This window comes from Apium graveolens, chromosome 1 (assembly GCF_009905375.1).
Source record: "Apium graveolens cultivar Ventura chromosome 1, ASM990537v1, whole genome shotgun sequence".
Taxonomy (NCBI): Eukaryota; Viridiplantae; Streptophyta; class Magnoliopsida; order Apiales; family Apiaceae; genus Apium; species Apium graveolens.
The window spans coordinates 60,448,261-60,454,918 of NC_133647.1; the positions used below are offsets into that span (position 1 = coordinate 60,448,261).

At 34.6% G+C, this 6,658-nt stretch overlaps 1 long non-coding RNA gene across 1 annotated transcript; it reads right to left on the reverse strand.

Moving 5' to 3' along the window:
• Nucleotides 1-1,381: 1,381 nt before the first annotated feature.
• LOC141719844 (uncharacterized) lies at nt 1,382-3,047 on the reverse strand. The gene is made up of 3 exons (XR_012574175.1): nt 2,911-3,047; nt 2,257-2,403; nt 1,382-2,173 (listed from the first exon to the last, which is right to left on the reverse strand). It is a non-coding gene; the product is annotated as an uncharacterized LOC141719844 (long non-coding RNA).
• Nucleotides 3,048-6,658: the final 3,611 nt, after the last annotated feature.

The following is a 6,658-nucleotide window of genomic DNA, read 5'->3' on the forward strand; positions in this document are numbered from 1 at the left end:
ACCTAGCTAGTCTCTGAGTTCCGGAATAGATAAATGGGATGGCAGTTAGAGCCATCTAGTGTTGATAGCCTGATCATCTGTCTTCACATATCCGCTATGTATCTCACTACACCATAGAATGGCTATGGCAACCACAAAAATTTATTGCTTTATGGGCTATTTATGTTGCAGTAGAATTTATGGCAACAAATGTGCAAAATTTTGGCGTTGCATCCGGTGGTGATGCAATAGAGGTCCTATTGCAACATTTTAAACAATGTATTGCAACAACAAAACAGTATTGCAATAAATCATATATAGCAATAAAATGTATTTTACAGCAACACGGTAAAATCATTGCAATAGCTGTTTTTGTCACCTAAATAACCACATTAAGGCAACATTAATTGGTTCAATTGCAATGTAATTTAAGGTCAAATTTGACAAATATTGTAACAATTTTGAACCAATTGCAATATTTTATAGCTGATGTAATTGTAAATGGCAACATATTTGAACACAATTGCAACATTATTTTTTTAAAAAAAATAGTAGGATTTGACTATCAATAAACTAAACCAGGCATTTTTTATGCCACAAAACCAAACACCAATGTCATTTCATAACCATTAACAACCATTCAAAAGCATTGGTTGTTCCAACATAATCATGCATACAATTCAGAATGTACATCAATACAAATGGATAAATTACTAGACCAAATTAACTAATAAACAAAACTAAATTGGAGCCCTAACATTTTTCTCAGTGTCTTCTTCAGATGAGTTCGACTTGCGATGCTTTTTGTGCTTTTTCACAACATTTGAACCGGAAGCTGTGCATCTTTTAAAACAACATTGGGTAGTAGAATGTCAAGTAAAGAAGGCCATACATTATGAACTTGGGGCTGACAGAAAGTGGATTCCTGCATGCAGGAATACAAAAACAGTACATATCAGAAAGATAGTTTTTAGTCTCAATTTGTTCAAAATTAAATATCGATACAACCTTTAGGCAATTAGCAATAGTTAAAAGATGGCTGGTGGAAAAAAGCTTGCTAGAGCTATATGGATTAGGCAGAAGCAAGGGCGATGAGAGAACTAACAAAACCTTTAACATAAATATAACTCTTTTCAGAGGAACTCTCATTGGTTAGTCTTCCTGATCGTGCAATGGCACCATATGCAAACAAGCGACCCAAGAGGCATTCTTTTACATCCTGCGCAAACATTAAGAGCAACTAAGGCTTACAACAAGAATTAAGCAACGAACTAGTCTTAAGAACAAAACAACCTTATTCTTTTCGGCTGATGCAGCCTATGCATTGGCCAGCAATTGAACACATAAACTTCTATCATAATAATTATAAATAGTACTACAGGTAGTGTGCTGGTCATTAAGCAACAACAACACATATTAATTTTAATATTTAAAATCAATAAAAGCATATAAAAAGGTACATGTATTATTTAATTTGTATCAATTAACAACACTCTCAAGAAGAGACTGAGTAGTCCTTGCAGATTTTACTATAGGTTATGTTATTTCTGAGGGTCAACTAGTACTTCCTCTCAAGTAATGTAACAAGACAGAGTAGTCTATCTCTTGCATAAAGGTAAGTAAAAAATCAGAATTAATATATCGACCGGCAATGGCAAACAAAAAGGAGAAATAATATATCGTTACCTGTTTCGAGGAAACTAATCCTAATCATTTAACTTAAATACAAAATTAAAAGCCTAGTTAAATTATAGCCTGGCCTAGTTAGTTTTATTCACCATTTGATGTTAATGTTTAAGACATGCTGGCAAGTCCGTTTTTTATATAATAAACACTAATACAAGAATTTACGGGTTGGCTCATTTATGTGAATTCACATAAATTTAATTCAATATTCCTACATATTACTAAGTAAAGTAGCACATGATCATACTTAAGTTTAGACTCAAGTCTCCTGAAAAAAGACCAGAAGTTGTGGTACAATATTCTTGCAGAATGTACACATCGTTGTGCAGCATCTGGACCCTCAAAAAATATAAAACAAACAATCAGTACTACTTATTTTCAGGACAGGGGCACTAAGTAGTACAGTAGTACACACACCAGAAGACTGTCATTATAACATTTCTTATATTTTATACCTCTGCAGTGATTGCATTAGAGTAATTAGCGTTGTACTGCTTCTATATTATACCTGAAATAAATGAAATAAACAGGCTAAGAGTTATTGACTACATATTACTATGACGAAAAGGAAGTAAAATAATGTATAATTACCTCACATTTGATTCCATGTGATTCCAGGTTGAAGTTGAGGAAACAGTGAGAGAAGTTACGACAAGAAATTGTAGAAGCACATTTTAAGAGTGGACCAGAACATCAATTAAATTTAAATGTGACACAAGGTTGATGGTGCTTCAAGTGCTGTGACAAATAAAGGCGAAAATTTGAGTTATGAAAGTGAATCTGGTAACACACGAGACCGAACGAATACTCTTTGATATGAAAATAAAGGCAGTAATATCGTAGAAAGCATTGTTGATCAATACATTTGTGATTCAAAGGTGCACGAGGAAATTACTTGAAATAGGACTTCTTCAATAGTAAATCCAGATAAAGATTCTGGAATTTGAACTCTACATCACTGATTTTTAAAAAAGTAGTAACAGGATCAGCCGTGGCAGAAGCAGTAACAGTAGCAACAATAATTGTGTAAAGTAAACCTTCAAATTAGCCCTTAATTAGAACCTGAGCTATTACCGGGTCGGGTAATTGACTTAACCCTTATTGAGACAAACAGAGAGTGCCACGAGAAATCGATTAAAAACCCCAAACTATCACAAAACTTAATTAACACACAAACAAATATAACCCAAATGAGCACTAAATACACACCCACACAGAAACAATTAATTTGGGGGAAGAACATACCTTCTAAAGCTTGAGTGTTCTTCTAGTTTGAATTGATTAGAACTTAAATCTTCCAGATTAAATCGATTTGGTCTTGAATCAAACCAAGGTTTGTCTGAGTGTCTCTCTCGCCTGTCGCGTATTAGAGTGTTTGGTTGTTTTGGTCCAATGATGTCCTGAAATTTTATTTTACGTAGCCTTTTGTTTCTAGTAGCCCGGGAAAAAATAATTTACAAGCCCGCTTCGTTTACAGCCCGCCAATATTTTGAACCCAAAATTTTAATTTTTTTGCAACAGTTTTATAAATTTGTTGCAAAGTGTTTAAAATTTTGTCAAAAATGCACTCTGTTGTAACATTTTTTAAAAATATTACAATAGCAATACATTTGTCAAAAGTACTTCACAAATAGCAACGTTTTATGGAAACATTTTGAAATGGGCGTTGCTATAGCCAATCTATGGTGTAGTGTCTGATTGGGATATGTGAATTATATGAAAGCATAATTAATTGATACAGCGGTTTTATAAAATGGTTAGCATGCTAAAATTGGACTCTGGTATTACACAACACACTATAATATTGTTTTCACAAAGCATGCTAATTAGTGATATCCAGTTACTTTGATTATCATTATGAAATGTTGATATCATGATTACAGCTCTGTTCCCATTATTGTTACATTACTATTTTAATCTGTTATTCATATTTGGTACTGCTGAGCGATTATGCTCACTCTTGCAAACTGTTATGTATATTTCGCAGATGCCTAGAAGATCAGTCAGACCGACCCGTGTTCCCGCCCCTACTAGACCTGGCTCCTCTGAGGTAGTTTGTATCAGACCATGAGGTCTGAGGAGTTGCTGAATAAAGTTAGTGTGTCTTAGATATTGAATAAAGAGTTTGTAATAGTGAGAACCTGAATTATACTTGAACTTGGATCGGATCTTGGTTCGGGGTCAAGTTAGTATATTTTAATAATAATTCTGTTGTTTATATTTTTGGTAATTGTGTTTAGTGACGTCAACTCCTGACCCCGGGGTTGAGGCCGTCACAGTTGGTATTAGAGCTACAGGTTAGGGATTGTGTCGAGTAGGTGATAATGTGAGTCTTTAAGTGTAAGTCAGCAACTCATATAGAGGAGCAGACCTTTAGAGTCAGTCGAGGGTTCCGACGGCATTACCCTGGTGTTACAACCGGTATTTTCGTGTAATATTATTTATGGATTTGGTATAATATTAAAGCCGAATGAAAATATATTCAATGATTGTACATTTGTGTGAGTGCAAATTTCTGCATTATAAATTTGCTTTATGTAGTATATAATTTTTCAAAGCAAGAGTTTATTTAATTTCTTTATTTTTGATTTATAAGGAATATTCTAAGCCTTGGAAAAATTTTCTTTTAAAAGGTATTTTGTTCACAAATTTTGAAAATGATTTTATAAAGTCTCTAAAAATCCAAGTTATTTTATGGTATAAATTTTATAATTTTTGAACTTGTATTTTATTTTTATAAAAATAAATCATTATAAATTTTAGTTATCATATTTAGCAAATTACAAGAAAGCCCTTGCATGCAAACCACCCTCTCATTCTTTTCAAGGACAAAGAGGACAATTCCAACCCCACTAACTCTTATTTTTCTAGCCAATTTCCTTCTTCACCCTTGCATGCAAAATGAACCAAGTATAAGTGGAGGGATAGTCTTGTCAATTCTCCTTTCCACTCAAATTTTGTCAAATCAAATACCATAAAACAAGCAAAGTGTCATGATTATTTTCATACTCCACCCACACCTCACTCTCTCCTCCCTCCCTTCCCACTCCTCTCGGCCCTCCCTCTCTCACTCTCGGGTTTAGCCGAGAACCACCCCTCCCCATTTTTCTTCATTCCTCAACCAAGCTTCTACTCTTTATACAAGTAAATGTTATTTCCCATACCATGATCATTCATATTTCAAAGAGTTTTGAATAGAAAGTTTAAGTTTTGAAGTTGCATGTTAAGGCTCTAGTTGAAACTCAAAGTACAACCTTGATTCTTGTGAGTTTAGGGTTGTTTTTGAGAGGACTACAAGGAATGGAGAAGTGCCAAGTCTTGAGAGGGAAACTCTTGAAGATTAAATGGCCATTCCCATCCATTTCATTCGGCCATGACCAAATGGGAGCCGAATGAATGGTCCTTAAGACTATTCTTGTTGCTTAAATCAATTTTTGCATGTTTATGTGATAATGACTTGAATTTTGTGGTGAAAATTTGATAAAACTCTTTGCATGCTAAGTGATCATCTAGGTATAGCTTATGCTAGGCTTGCATGTCAATTTTATGATAGAATATAGGTAGAAAATGTGTTGTTTTGGTTTGTAAAACCCGAAGACATGCATGCATGTGGATTTCTCTTAGAATATTATAAGATTTTGATCATTTGGAAAGATTTTGTTAGTAAGGCTTAATTTCAGTAGGAATAATGTGTTAATATTGATTTATGCTTCTTGTTGCATGGTAATAATTCGTGGTTATCTTTTATAAAAAATGCATATCTTGTTGTTTCAAAAGCATGAAGATTTGTGAGTTGTGAAATGTGGTTTCTTTTGTCTTACCATAATTGTACCTTAGGTAAGGATGATCTCACCCAAGGTTATTTTGAGAATAAGGGAGTTAGTTCAATAGATTACCATGTTTAAGTCATGGTTTGAGTATTGGGTTGTTGGTAGTTGAGTTTGTCAAGTCAAAACCTTGGAGAAATGAGAGTTATAGTTTCTGCAGAAAATCAGTTTAGTACCCTGAGGTTTAGAGTGAGTTCTGACCATGTCATTGATGTGCACTTTGAGGCCCAAGCCACCAGAAGTTAGTATTGGGAGTATATAAAAGGTTTTAGGTGTTGATTGGAGGTTTGCATGTCATTTGGTTAGGTGCACAAGTAGAATAACAAAATCTGTCCAGCAGAGAATAGTTTTGTTGCAACTTAGAAATAGGGAGATTTGGCCATGCCATGGGTAGGCCCTCATTAGGCCCTGTTGGGCCTTAGTTATAGGGAGTGTCAGAGAAGTTTTTCCAACCATATTTCATAGGATATGAGTTAGAACCATGTGTCACAAGTTAATTCAAGTCAGGGCGTTTTCTGCCCAGAAAAACAGGGGAACCTTGGACTTTTAGCTTAGGCCCAAGAAGGCCCAAGCCAGGCCCTTGAGCCACATCAAGTTTGTGAGATGCCCTTAGGTCAGGAGAGTCTTGTGTAAAAGTTTTTGCAGGAAAACTTGTAGTTTAAGAGTGTCTAATGCACTCAAGAAACCATAGTTGTCATTCTGAAATTTGCACCAGTGAGCACTTTCACTTATCACATAGTTTTAGAACACTTAGAAGTGAGTATTAGGTCGACCACCATAGTTGTAAGATAGTATAAGGTCAGTAGAGCAAAAGGCACAAGTGAGGGTCAATAGGTTTTGGATAGTTTAGGAAAGGCACATCGAGTTAGGAAGCCAAAATTAGAAGACTTTGTCTAGTTTAGCGACCAAGTGACTTAAGTTGTGAGTCGAGATCATCCAAGCCTAGTATTGCATTATGGTATATATGGTTTTATTTGGTGTTAATATATGATATGTGAATATGTGGCTATGTGTGTACTTTTTTAATTTAAAAGTGAATATAAAATTAAGTGCGTATAGGCCTAAGTGTCATCCGTGTTTAATTTCAAGTTGTAAATAGGTTAAGATGGTAAGAATATATTATAATGAGGATTATTATTATTTATGTAGGATCTCGAGACGAGGGA